Below are 14,660 nucleotides of genomic sequence, written 5' to 3'. Positions count from 1 at the left end.
CTGTAAATGCCAGAACAAGCGTTTGCACACCACTTGTCTGAACACAGAGCCTGGATTCTGAAGAACAATGAGAACATTTCTCAAATTAACAATAATATATTCTCAAGAATCTTAAAAATAAAAATTTTTCTATTTAAAAAAAATTTTTAAGAAAAGAATCTTAAGACTATCACTCCCGGAGACCGAGCATTTGACTCCTGATCACCTATCTTTATGAAATAATCTAAAAAAATGGAAAAAGTTTAATGCACAAAGATCTTCTGAGCAGAGTACCTTGATTATAATGGGGAGAAATTGGAAACTAAATGCTTAGCAATGAGGGAGTGGTTACATAAATTATGGTACATCCGTAAATGGAGTATTATTCAATAATTAAACTGATGTCGCTAAAGAGTTTATAACAACGTGGGCAAAAGTTTATGTTACGTGGAATAAAAATAGCAGGATTCAAATATGTATGCATTACAATCTCTACAAAAAAAAATACGCAAAGAAGGACATCTAGAAGGAAATGTACCAAAATGTCAGTTTGTCTTTTTTTAAGCATAATTATGACTGTAAGAAACCATTTTCTGTCTTTTGTGACAGCTCTTTATTGTTTGCACTCTTAACAGTGTTCCCCAGGCCCTGCCCACGCCTGTGAGTACTTTATGGTGAGGTCTTGCTTATCTTTCCTCACAGATGTGCATTTCAAAGAACCACTATCATCATAATTTAACATTCCTGTAAGTGTAAGTGTTCACACAATGGGATTCCCTTAAGCAGAAGATATCTGTGCCAAAGTTGCGTCCTTTGTCCTGGCTGATGACATCAGGTACAGAGTAAGGGACCCTTTTAAGACCAAGGAAAGGAATGCCTAAGGGACAGGGCTACAGGTACTATGAGTCTCCTCCACAGCTGAATGGTCACTGGTTCATTTATTCATGCACACCACAAACTTGTGCTGCGTGCCTACCATGTGTCAGGCAGCACCAGTTTGGGTTCTGAAAATATAGAAATAAAAAAGCCAGGCCAAGCATGGTGACTCATGCCTATAATCCCAGCACTTTGGGAGCCTGAGGTGGGTGGATCACTTCAGGTCAGGAGTTCGAGACCAGCCTGGCCAACAGAGTGAAACCTTGTCTCTACTAAAAATATAAAAATTAGCCAGGCTTGGTGGCACGCACCTGTAATCCCAGCTACTCAGGAGGCTGAGGCAGGAGAATTGCTTGAACCCAGGAGGCAGAGATCGCAGTGAGCAGAGATCATGCCACTGCACTCCACCGTGGGTGACAGAGTGAGACTATGTCTCATGGAAAAAAAAAAAAAAAAACCTGTCAAAACTTTGCCATGTGGCTCTAAAAGCATCTCTGCTGATCACCTAGGAAAATCCGAAGACGCCAAGGCCAAAACAAGTAACTGAGTCTCTGTGGCAAGTCATTGGCTGGAGAAAGAACTGGAAACCAAGTCAGGGCCAGGTGCGATGGCTCACGCCTGTAATCCCAGCACTTTGGGAGACGAAACGAGGGGCATTGCTTGAGCTCAGGAGTTCAAGAGCAGCCTGGGCAGCATTGTGAGACCCCAGTCTCTACAAAAAATAAAAAATTAGCTGAGCATGGTGTACGCGCCTGTTGTTCCGGCTATCTGGAAGGCTAAGGTGGGAGAATTACTTGAACTCGAGAGGTTGAAGCTGCAGTGAGCCGTGTGATTGTGCCACCGCATTCCAGCCTGGGTGACAGAGCAAGACCCTGTCTCAAAAAAAAGAAAAAAAGAAGCCAAGTCACCTAGCACTTTGCATTGGGCAGAAGGGGATACGAATTCTCCTTGCTGGTCTAAGATAGCAGCCTCTTTGTAAAAATAACAGTAATAATAATCAGTTCTGTTGGTAGTTTCTGGTGCCTGTGGTGGAATGACAAGGACACTAGCATAAGTGGCTTGTCTTCCATGGGCCAGGCTTGTGCCTAAGACTGGTCTTCCTAACACAGATGGTCCACCAGGGTGGTTGATAGGCTTCGGTCTGTCTAGAAGCATCATGCTGCTCCTGTGCTTCCAACCCAGGAGGACGCATCACACCCCCACACCACAGGGAGTTCCACGCCAGGGCAGCGTGAGAATCAGACAGACCTGGGTTCTGCCCCCTACTCAGCCACTTTCTAGCTGGGTGGCCTTGGGCAAGTTTGCTGCCTCTCCTGAGATATAAGGTCCTCAGGAGAGGGGTTGTTGTGAGGAGGAAATGGGATAATGAAGGAAAAACCTGAAGCCACAGCATCACTTGAGGCATGTTCAGCCTGCTCTTGGAATTTGGTTCCCTCATTCTCCCCAAGCCAGGTCAGAGGCCTCCGGGCCACTGTCTCCAAAGGCCCCTCTCAGACAAGAGCACTGACCCAAGGCCTCTCTCGAGCAGTCTGCTCACCTGAACGGCCCATGAGAGACAGTCTGCCATTTTAGCCTCTAACACCCACTGCTTTCTGAAGCAACAAGGCCTACCTTCTAAGACACCTGCATTAGTGGAGAGATATCTGCCAACCTGGCAAGGCAGCTGGGACCCCAGATTCAGACTGCCAAGAGTCTTGGCCCTTCAGTAGTCGGAGTCCTGTAATGAGACAGAAGCAAGAGCTCAAAGGCTCCCGCGATGCAGCCTTGGCCCAGAAGAGGATTTCCCTGTGGAAAACTGCTGGAGTGCCACCACAAGGCTGTGGGACAATAGAGAAGGGCCTGGGAGGAAGGAGTGGAGAGAAAGGGGGAGAAACAGAAGGTAAATCTCTGGAAGGACAGTTGGGGAGGAGATACGTGTATGGGCTTCGGGAACAGAGGAAAAAGGGTTTTGCTTGAGTGACCTTGGCCAAGTGTTTAAAATCTGTGTTTGTTTGGCTGCCAGAATGGAAGGAGTGATACTTTCTCTTGTGCAAAAGGTATGCTCTGGGCGCAAAGATTCAGAGGGGTGTTCCTAAGGAAGGTCAGGTGGCTCACCAGACAGGCATTTCCTTTCATCAACTCACCACAGTCCAGAATCCGTGCATGGCCTGAGAAGCTCCCAGACCTGATTTATTGGCATATGGATGGTTCACGTCTCAGGAGTTAGAGTGTCCAAGGGCACAAGAACTGGAGCGTAAATCCCAGAAGGCCAGGGAGCAGACTTGATGGGTACAATGGCTCAGGGAGTATGCTCCCACCCAGAGGCTTGGCATCCCAGGGACCTATGGAAGTGTCTTGCTTGTGAAGCTTGGAATAAGAGTCTATGACTTGCTTTATTGATCTTAATCAGGGTCCCCTGTCTAAGTGGCTTGTGGGCCTCTCACCATCCTTCCACAGCATTGCCACAGAAAGGTAGGTCTCTATTTGGTTAGCCTCCCTGTGTTCTCTTCAGTGTTTGGGCATCACCAAGTTCTTTGGGTTTCCTTTTCCATCCTACCAGGCCAAACACTTGCCTTCTGTTCTCCCTGCCTTTCCCAAAAGAATGGAAAGCAAATTGCTTGGTTTCCACTTTGTAATTACACTCCTTTTGGGAATGCCTCCCTGGTCACCTTGAATGGCACTGAAGGTAGCGGGGAGGGAGTCTCAAACTCTTAAGTCACATCTTCACAGACTGATTTTTATTTCACTGTAAGTGGCTGTTCTCACCCATTGTGTAAGAATCTAAAGAGTCTGGTTCTCAAATGGAAACTTTATTTTCCATACCTTCATGCTCTGGGTAGGGGAGCCCTCATTATCATGTATGGATAACATTTTCTTCACAGGGTGGAGGTGAGGATTAAATGAGATAGTAGCATGGGTGTGCATTTGTATTTGAGTTCTTAGGCCAATGTCTCACAAATCACTCAATAAATCACCATCCTACATCTCCTACCCACCACATGACCAATATGTGAGAAGGGAAGAACAAACACAAGAGCCTCAGCATCTTAGTCTTTGCCAGAAATAAAGCTGGGCTATGGAATAGGAAGGAAGAGGAAGCTGAGGAACAGACATACAGTTTTGATATTTGTCCCCGCCCAAATCCTCATGTTGAATTGTGATCCCCAATGCTGGAGGTGGGGCCTGGTGGGAGGTGTTTGGATTATGGGAGTGGATCTCTCATGGCTTGGTGCTGTCTTTGCGATAGTGAGAGTGAATTCTTGTGAGAGCTGGGCATTTAAAAGTGTGTGGCACCACCCTCTCCACTCTCCCTCTCTTGCTCCTCCTCCTCCTTTGTCTTCCACCATGATTGTAATTTCCCTGAGACCTTCCCAGAAGCCAAGGAGATCCCAGCACCATGCTTCCCATGAAGCCTGCAGAACTGTGAGCCAATGAAACCTCTTTTCTTTAAAAATTACCCAGTCTCAGGTATTTCTTTATTGCAAGGCAAAAAACGGCCTAACACAAACAGTTAGTGAAAGAGGGGAGCTACAGCTCAAATTTTCTCTATTCAACACAAGATCTTTATTGCATCTCTCCCCCTGGGCTAGACACTGTATTACAGCACCCGTCCTTAAGAAACATAATGAGGTCTAGACACATCAAAAATCCAATTATGTAATCTAAGTGTCAAGGTCTGTGGATATAAAATGGGGTCCCATTTACTTTTATTGTCCACATGACAATGACTTGGGCTCCCACCTCATCCAACCTTCCTTACAAAAGGCATTTCCCAGTTATTTGGAGCAGTCCCCAAGGGCATATCTTATATGCTCTTAAAACAACCCACTTATTTACAATCACCACACAACATCCATCATATTCTCCCTCTCCTATTTCAGGTGCCCTGTCCCATGTCACAGCCCTGGTAGCATCAGAGGGAGATTCTTAGATGCCCCTTCTGAAATCACCAGTGATCTTCGGAGGGTACCATCTCCTGATGCTCTCAATATCACCACTATCTAGAGCCCCAGATCTATGTCGGTGTCACATTTTGTCTCCTGGGCCCCAAAGCAGCACTGTTTGAGCTCGGAGTCCATAAATTATCTCACCAAGAAGACTTCAGACCTCCCATTCTTCCCCTCTATGCCCCACTCCCTGCAAGCAACTTCCCATGCCCTAACCCAGTGAGGGCGTATGTGGAAATAGCCAGCCAGCTAACCTATGCAGCTGTTGATCAACCATGCCTACCAACCAGAACAGTAAAATGGTTTTGCACCTACCTGGCTTTGAAGACAAGCAGTCCTGGGTGCCAGAGTCAGCAACGCTCCTGTTTGTTAACTATTTGACTTAGGTATACCATATCTTATACTCTGAGCTGGTTTCTTCATCTGTAAAATTGAGATAATCATGGTAGCGGCTTCAGAGAGCAATTGTAATAATTACTTGACATAAATCATGTAAAGCACTACTTCCCAAACTATTTCCCATAATATATGCCAGTGGAGGGCTCCTGTTAAATCTATGGGTTCCAGGGCTTTACACCAAGCCTAGTGAATCAGATCTTCAGGGAGGGGCTCAGAATCTGTATGCTGAATGAGTGTTCCAAGTGGTTCTTTTGACCTTATGGGAAATGCTCAGTAAATAGTAGCTTTGCAAAGTCACAATTTACATTACCAATATCTATAGTCAGTTTAACAATGATGTCACAATTTCCATCAAGAACAATGAGTACAATGTTTTACTTCTGGATAACAAAAAGGCCATTCTGAGATTTTTTTTCTTAAAGCAGCAGTCTCCTCCAAAGGTAAATTAAGGTCTGTAAATTTAGATTCAGAAAATGATCTGTAAATTTTATTTTATTTTATTTTATTATTGTTTTATTTTTTGAGACAGGGTCTCAGTCTGTCACCCAGGCTTAACCTTCTCATTGCAGCCTCAACCTTCCAGGCTCCAGTGATCCTCCCTCCTCAGCCTCCTGAGTAGCTCGGACTACAGGCATGTGCCACCATGCCCGGCTAAGTTTTGTATCTTTAGTAGAGACAGGGTTTTGCCATGTTGTTCAGGCTGGTCTCGAACTCCTGGGTTCAAGCAATCCTCCTGCCTTGGCCTCCCAAAGTGCTGGGATTACAGGCATGAGCAACCACACGGGCCCATAAATTTTAAATGAGCACTTATCCTGCTTTTACCTACTAATGTTTCAAAAACTTTAGGGACTGATCACATACAGGTAGCCCTATTATATTGTATTCTCTGTAGGGTCCTGTATACAATAATCATCTTCAGAATTATGTTAGATTCACATACGCAATGTCAACACATGTACAATTTTTGAAATACACCAGACTCAGAAACATAACCCTTGCAAACCTTGGGAAGTGTTCATATATGTTTTTATTACTCAATTTTTTCATCCTCTTAAATCTTCCACCCAACTGTGATCAATCAAGGCTATCCTTTATAATCATGGACTTTCTGTGATCTTTTCTACAAAAACTTTCATCTCATTTCTGAAGCATCACTTCTCTTCTAATATTATCTTGTTTTCCAACTCATTACACTGTTACCTTCTCCTCAGTGTGAAATTACTGACATCGATGAGGTGTGAATTCACCCTCCTGGGTTCTGCTCCTGTACAAATTCTCTGGAGAACCGTGAGTCATGGCTTCCAGATGAGACCCTTTGCCCATTTTTGTCCATTGACTTATTGGGGTAAGCTGTCAATAAGAGTTTCTCTATGTCAAATGAGGGTTGAGCTATATTTGAAGGTTTACCCATGTTTTGTAGACTACAAGCCTTTTTCATACGAATCTTCTGATGTTCCAATTCCCTTTTGAGGTGGTCTCTGGTATCTCCACTGGCCTTTTATTTATGCATTTGCTTTTGAGAGGGGCTCACCAAATTGCCCTCCACAGCCCTACTGGGGGGGCCCTGCTGGCCCCTTCCACCCACCCAGATCACAGCAGAAACATTGAAGGCAAAACTTCCAACTTGGATCCCTTCCAGGAATAATAGTAATATCAACTATTCTGCATTCTGCTCAAAGCTCTATCTAAATCATCCCATTTAATCTTTAAAATGGCCCTTCAAAGTGGATATTATTACAATACTCACTTTAAATGTTTGGTTCAAAGAACTTAAACAACTTGTTCAAGGTCATTGAGCCAGTAAGTAGCAGAGCCTGATCCTTTGGACACTAACTATAGCTTCCAATCTCCTTACTGTTGCCCCAATTCCCTCTCACTTTTCATCTTCTTCCTAGTGACTTAATGGGAGCCCCAGTCTTGCCAAGGGAAAGTCCATAGTCTTTAACACTTTCAGCCCAGCTTGGCACCGAGACCTTGCCCAGCCCAGCTGGACTTGCATGACAGAGAGGCTTTATTCTCCAGTCCTGTGTTCCTCCACAGCCATTCTCTGAAGGATGAGGTCATTCTTCATAGAATTACTTTCTGCTCCTCCAGCCATACTCCCCTAACTGCAGCGCCCCTCAACACACTGTAGTCTCCCAGTTCCAATTATCATCACCAGGCTGAGTGGGCCCTTGGAGACACCTCCAGGAAGGAGAGGACTAAGTTAAAGTCCAGGCAGCAAAGATACTGTATTATCTATCTCTGTATAACAAATTACCCCAAAGTTTAATAGTTTAAAACAAAAAACGTTATTATCTCCCAGTTTCTACGGGGCAGGAATATGAATGAGTCTTAGCTGGATGCCTCTGGCTCAAGTTCTCTGCTGGCTCAAGTTCTCTGAAGAGGTTGCCATCAAGCTGTTGGCCAGGAACATGGTCTCATCTGAAGACTCAACTAGAGCTGAAAGCTCCAATCCCAAGCTTGCTCACGTGGTTGTCATCAGGCGTCAGTTCCTTATGAGTTATGAGGCTAAAGATCTTAGTTCCTCGTCACACCATATAGGCCTCTCCAAAAGACCACTCACAGTATGGAAGCTTGCTTCCTCTACCACATGTGATTCAGGAAAGACAGCAAGAGAGAGCACACCCAGGGTGCAAACCACAGTCTTTTTATAACCTATCTCAGAAGTGCCATTCTATCATAGCTACTGCATTTTATTTGCCAGAAGTGAATCATTAGTCACTTAGTGGAAGGAAATTACACAAGAGCACAAATAACAGGAGATGGAGATCATTGCCAGAGCAGGGGTTGCAGGGTGGTCAGGACTTGGTAATCCCACTGCAGGAAAAGCCATTTAAAGCCTTGGCCCAGTAGTTGCATCTCAGGATGTCAAGAATAAGAGATCATGGCTGAGCATGGTGGCTCATACCTGTAATCCCCACACTTTGGAAGTCCAAGGTGAGAGGATTGCTTAGGCCAGGAGTTCAAGACCAGCCTGGGCAATATAGCAAGACTCTGTCTCTACAAAAACAAATGTTTTAATTAGCCAGGATATAGTGGTTCATGCCTATAGTTCCAGCTACTTGGTAGGCTGAGGCCAGGGGATCACTCGAGCCTAGGAGTTGGAGATTGTAGTGAGCTATGATGGTACTACTGCACTCCTGCTAGGTGACAGAGAGAGAGAGACACTATCTCAAAACAAAAAAAAGAAAAGAAAAGAAAACCAAAATAAGAGATCATGATCTCAGTAACTGAATCCTGTGGAGAAGAAAGAATGGGGTCCTTTGTTTCCAGTATTGGCTCTGCCACTATTTGATTTGCAAATCTGGCAGGTCACTTGGCTTCTCTGACCCTTGGTTTTCCTCCAACGAATGAACCCCTAGAGACAAAGATCTTGTCTGATTTACTTCTGTATACATCAAAGACCTCACAGAGCATTTGGCACACAGTCAGAGCTTAATGAATATTTGCTTAATTAATTAATTACACTATGTTGAAAGGTTGTGAGGATCAAACAATATAGTTGAGTGTTGTAAGTCATCAGATCACAGAGACCTAGTGCTACAAAATCTTAACCATGTGAAGGTCTTATCATGAAACAGAAGTGGACTAAACCGTGCTAAAGGGCAGAAAACCATTAGATTGGTGCAAAAGTCATTGAGGTTTTGCATTGAAAGTGATGACAAAAGCTGTGATGACTTTTGCACCAGCTAATACCATTCTCCCATCTCCCTGTGTCTGAAGCAAGGCTCTTCCCTTCCTTCCTCAAAATGGAATAGCCCTGAATTACCTGTTTTTTACATGATGGCTTTTCTTATCTCTTTTGTTTCAGACTATGCCTACTATAACTTTTTTTTTTAATCTAAAGGGTTTTATGACCCCCTCATGGAACCTAAGTTATCCTGTCTCATAAATAGAATGTAGGCAACTTGAGGGCCCTCAAAGCATAGTGGTAGACTTAAGAATGATGAAAATATCTAGAATTGAGAGCAAGATTAGTGGTACCAGCCATTGTAAGGAAAGAAAGTCCCAGGAAGACAATGATTGGATGCCTTTTCTCCTACTCTTCATCATGGGATCAGGGTTTTGTGGGACAGAGGAGACAGAATAAAGAAAAGGTGGAAAAGATAATAATGGCAAAAACTTATGTATAATGTCTCTGTAAAGTCTCTTCTCCAGTAATCTTGAGATGTCACATCATTTCCTCCTGTGTAGCCTCTTGCTTCATAAGGACAAAATTTCCCAAATCTCTGCAAGCTGAATTCATTCCTCTGCATAACCTAAAAGGCCACGACTAAAGAGAAAAGCATCCCTGTGCAAGTAAAGGAGACAAGAAGGGAATGTTCATGGAACATGTGAGGTAGTGTGTATGAATGCAGGACCCACCTGCACCAGGTCACCTAAGGTACTTAGGTTAAAATTCTGATGCTCAGTCTTTACTCCAGCCCTCTGAATCCAACTCTCTGGAGAAGAGGGAGGAATAAGAGTAGAAAATCTGTCCAGTGGTCTTTGTTGGGAAGGTGGGAAGAGTTGCGAAAGATCCGTGCATGGCAAGTTTCCAGCCTGGTAGGGTGTTATCCAAAGCAGACAGACTGGAAATGCAGGTCTGCCCTTGAAACCTCTAAAGGTCAAAGTAGAGATGCTGAAATGAAGGTCATCTTTAAATTCTAAAGAGCAGGACTGAAAGCAAGAGACCACGCCAGTGGATCAGGAACTCAAAAGATTCTTTCATCAGTCAGGGGCAGGAGCAGGTAGAAGGCCCTGATAAGCGCTAGTAACAGAAAGGGGTTCTTATTTACCATGGTGGTCGGGTCCATGGGTGGGTCTGCCTAGCCTAAAGGTTTTTCTTCAATTGTTGCACACCCAAGAGGAATGCTGTCCCGGCCCACCATTTCCCCTGCTGTCACCTTCCACGACTCTAACTCAGATTTGCTGAGATTGACAGAGCTGCCAGGGGAGCCAGCCCGGCTGTCTGGTGTGTGTAGTTAAAAATAATCTTTAGAGATTGCTAAGCTGGCTTCTGAATATCTGTGGCTCTAATTAATGGGTGATCGTCATGCTGTTATATGAATTTGAAAACTACTGCTTCCCGAATGCATTGTTGCCCCAGCTGCTGTCTGCCAAGCCACCCCATATTGTCCCCATCACCCGCTGGCCCCCACCCACCCAATCTGTCACCCCCAGGGACCAAAACCTGTGCTTGATCCACTGGATTCCGAGTCTTGGCCTGGTTACCAAAAGATACCCTGAAAAACAGCTTGAACACAGAGAATAACAAAGGGGCTTCATCACAGCTTATTTTACTTATTTATTTTTCTCGGGGATTTCTCTGCTTCAGCCGCCTCAGGGGGCAGGTACAACAAAATGACAGAAATGAAAACACTGAGCCACATTAAAATGCTCTACCAGCAACAGCCAAATCCTGAGGCTTTGAGAATAAGCTGACAGCAAGTGCAGCTGTCCCTCTGCTAGCCACACGAGTGTAGGCTGATTGATGGTTTTGGGCTTAAGCCCAGGAGTTTAATGATAATGATGATGGTGGTGATGATAATTATTATAATAATAACTAACTTTTATTGAGTGTTTTCTATGTGCCAGAAACTGTTCTATGCATTGTGTATATCTCTATCTGCATCTCTCTCTGTAATATCTACATATCTAAAATCTTATTTAATTCTTACTGCAGTTCTATGAGGTAAGAAATATTATTACCCCATTTTACAGAGGAGGAAGCTGAGGCCCAGAGGATTTCAATAACTTGGTAAATGAGTTGTGGGGCTGGGACATGAATGGTTTCTCCTTCATCATTACTCAAGTCTTCTGTAGAAATATGATGAAATATATTGCAGAAAAACAACCTCTGGATCCCTACTGTTTGAATCCATTCCTGAGTTCACATACTAGTTCTGATATTTACTAATGGTGTGACCTTGGCCTCAGTCTTCTCAACTATATAACAGCGAGTCAAATGCCTCCCTAATTTTTTCAGTTGGGTCCTTTCGACTGTGAATTACAGAGTCGTTCAATCAAGTCACCTCATGAAAAGGGGAATTTATTGAAAAGATATATGCTGTACTAATATTTTTTTTAGAACTACAGTATTTGAGTGCAAGTAATAGAAAACCAACTCAAACCAGCTTAATCCAAAAAGGAGATTCCTTGGCTCACATAACTCAGAAGGATGAGATAAGGTGCAGGTGAGAGACAGCTTCAGGCCTCTCTGGATTTGGGGCTCAAATGATGTGCCTGAGCAACTTTGTTACTCTTTCCATTCCTCAGTTCTGCTTCTCTCTCTGTATTGGCCTCATTCTTTGCTGCTATAGTTGGGCTTCCACTCTTGAGCCTGCAAAGATGACCACAAGCAATCCTAGCTTCCACGAGCCAGGAATAAGCAAGCAAAGAGTCTAACCAAAGTCTTAGAGACAGTGCAGCCCTGCTGACACCTTAATTTTGAACTTCCAGCCTCCAGAACTGTGAGATAATAAATGCCTGTTGTTTTAAGCCTCCCAGTCTGTGGTACTTTGTTATAGCAGCCCTGGGAAGCTAACACAGTCCCCTTCTCTTTCCTCACCTCGGGAGGTAAGAGCTGGCAGGTGATCCAGCTTCGCTGTGTTGAACTCCATGTATCCGACCATGGCCTCTGCTCTTTTTTATGCCTGGCCACCTCTGCACCCATAAACCTGTCACAGAGGGAGTCCTGAGACTCATGTCCACAGCATGGATGCAACCCAAATAATTCCTCAGCCTGGTATTCCTTAGCACAATTAAGTCCCAACCAGATACAGAAGATTGCAACCCCCACACCATGCTTGATTCTCAGTAGATAAGCAAGCTAAGTGTCCTCCCGGAGTGCAGTTCTGCCTTGCCCAGTCACAGATCTGCTATCAAAGTTTGTTCCTCAGGAGTCTTAGGATTTTTGCATTAATGAGACTTTAATGGAGCAAAACACGTGGTGACATCTAATGGTGTCCAAGATAAACTGGGCCAGAGGACAAAAAAAAAGCTTGATAATAACCACGTAAATTATTTTACAAAGCCCTGCTTTAGAAATTCTTAACCCCTTAAACTCTTCCTATACCTTATTTTCCATATCCAAACAATTACCAAAACCTGGCAATTCTACTTTTCAACGAGGATTTCAACAAATAGTTGTTGAGTGCCCACCGTGTGCTGGAAATTGCTCTAGGAACTGGGGACAAAGAGGTTGAGCAGAACAGATAAAGCACTTGCTTACACAGGGCTTATATTCTAGTGGGGACCTGGCAGGAGAGAAAGTAAGCAAATAAACAAATAGATAAATACTTAATATGTCAGGTGGCTATGTGCAATAAAGAAAAATAAAAGAAGATAAAAGGATAGTGAGGGATCAGGGCACTTTTTCACACAGGACAGTCAAGGAAGGACCATATGATGAGATGACATTTGAGCAGAGACCTGAACGAAGTGACAGAGGGAGAGCAAAGTACAAGACCATGCAGATATCTGGAGGAAGAGCATTCCAAGCAGAAGAAGTGTAAGAGCCCTGACGTGGAAACAGGCATGATGTGTTGGAATAATGGCAGGGAGGCCAGTATGGCTTGAATTTGATGAATGAGGGGGAATGGTAGAGAATGAGATATGAGAGGTAGCTGGGGGCCAAATCATGGAGGGCCTTGGAGACCTCTGTAAGATGGGTCATCCTCTGCATGAGATGGGAAGCCACTGGAAGGTTTAGGCAGAGGAGAAACACGATGTAGCTTATCTTGTAAAGGATCCCTCTGGCTGTCATGCAGAGCAGTGGCAGGATCACAGTTCACTGGAGCCTCAAACTACCAGGCTCAAGCAATCCTCTCACCTCAGCCTCCTGAGTAGCTGGAACTACAGGCACACAACACCACATCTGTCTATTTTTAAAATTTTTTTGTAGAGATGGGGTCTTGCTATGTTGTCCAGGCTATTCTCAAACTCCTGGCCACAAATGATCCTGCCACCTCAGCCTCCCACAGTGCTGGTATTATAGGTGTGAGCCACCATACCCAGCCAGTTTTATCTATAACTTGAGGGGCAGGAAAGTCCCCTGGTTGGCATCTGCCTGACATATAGAAAGTGTGCAGGCCAAGCATAATAATCATGCCTGTAATTCCAGTGCTTTGGGAGGCCGAAGCGGGAGGAGAGCTTGAGGCCAAGAATTTGAGACCAGCCTGGACAACATAGCAAGCTCCTGTCTCTAACAGAGAAAAAAAAATGAATAAAAGAATTAGCTGGGTGTGGTGCATCCACCTGTGGTCCCAGCTACTAAGGAGACCAGGGCAGGAGGATCACTTGAGCCCTGGAGTTTGAGGATGCAATGAGCCCTAATTATACCATTGCACTCCAGCCTGGGTGACAGAGAGAGAGAGTCAAAACAAAGCCCCACAAAACAAAAGTGCTCACAATGTTCATTATTAATATGATTCGTTGAATGCTTAAGTCCCTTCTTACAGAGTGCTGTTTAACTTTCAGCTCAACTCCAAAAAGCTGACTATGAGATTAGGTAGGGGCTCTTGACTCTTGGCCCAGGCTCTTCTTATCATCACCGACTGGGTCCTTTATGCAGACCACAATGGATTCACTACCAAGAGAACCCACTCCAGGCCGGCGCGGTGGCTTACGCCTGTAATCCCAACACCTTGCAGAGCTGAGGTGGGCAGATAACTTGAGTCCAAGAATTCGAGACAAGCCTGGGCAACATGGCAAAACTCCATCTCTACAAAAATTAGCTAGGTGTGGTGGTGCATGCCTGTGGTCCCAGCTACTCGGGAGGCTGAGGTGGAAGAATCACCTAAGCATGGGAGGTCAAGGCTACAGGGAGCTGTGGTCGCGCCTCTGCACTACTCCAGCCTGGGTGACAGAGTGAGACCCTGTCTCAAAAAAAAAAAAAAAGAGAGAACCCACTCCTTGGATTAAACCATGCCCAGTTAAACCATGACCAGGCTACTAACAATGACCATCAGGGTAATTTATAGGTTCAAGCAACAGTGCGGAAAGATGAGCAAGTGCTGTAGCAAAGGTAACAATAATTATAATGATCACTCCTAAAGCCTGTGGCTCTGAGCTACCACAGTAAAATCCTAGGCTCCCTACCCCTTCTCCCTCATCCTAAGACCCTCCTTCTTCTTCCCTTCCTCCACCTTCCCCAGTCCCAGGAGAATCCCTGAAGGGTTCACCAGCCTCTTCATTACAGAGATGAACATTACAGAGAGGAGTTACACAGAGGACACTGCCTGAGGGACCAAGATCAGAGACTGAGTCCAAGAGCAGGAGCTGGGGTGACCAGCCCACTGTCAGTCATTCTTTTCTTTTCACTGAATTGGTCTGTATTTTGAGCATCATGTAAAAAAAAAGTCCTTTGCATTTCCAAAGTGCTTTTACATCCATTATTCCAAAAGATATGTAGAGTGTGTCTATTTTGCAGGTGAAGCAGCTGGGCTTTGAGAGGGTAAGGCATTGCCAGAACGTCACCCAGCTAATTGCAAACGA

The 14,660-nt window shown here is 44.6% G+C and overlaps 1 long non-coding RNA gene across 1 annotated transcript in view; it reads right to left on the bottom strand.

Moving 5' to 3' along the window:
- Positions 1-5,096: 5,096 nt before the first annotated feature.
- The window catches only part of LOC134808875 (uncharacterized), a 46,926-nt gene continuing 37,362 nt past the window's right edge, over positions 5,097-14,660 (bottom strand). The window contains exon 7 of the long non-coding RNA XR_010152928.1: positions 5,097-5,204. This is a non-coding gene — a long non-coding RNA (uncharacterized LOC134808875). The remainder of the gene's footprint in view (positions 5,205-14,660) is intronic.

Source organism: Pan troglodytes, chromosome 19 (assembly GCF_028858775.2).
Source record: "Pan troglodytes isolate AG18354 chromosome 19, NHGRI_mPanTro3-v2.0_pri, whole genome shotgun sequence".
NCBI classification, from domain to species: Eukaryota; Metazoa; Chordata; class Mammalia; order Primates; family Hominidae; genus Pan; species Pan troglodytes.
Note: the sequence above shows the minus strand (reverse complement) of the source record. Positions and strands in the feature narration are given on the sequence as shown.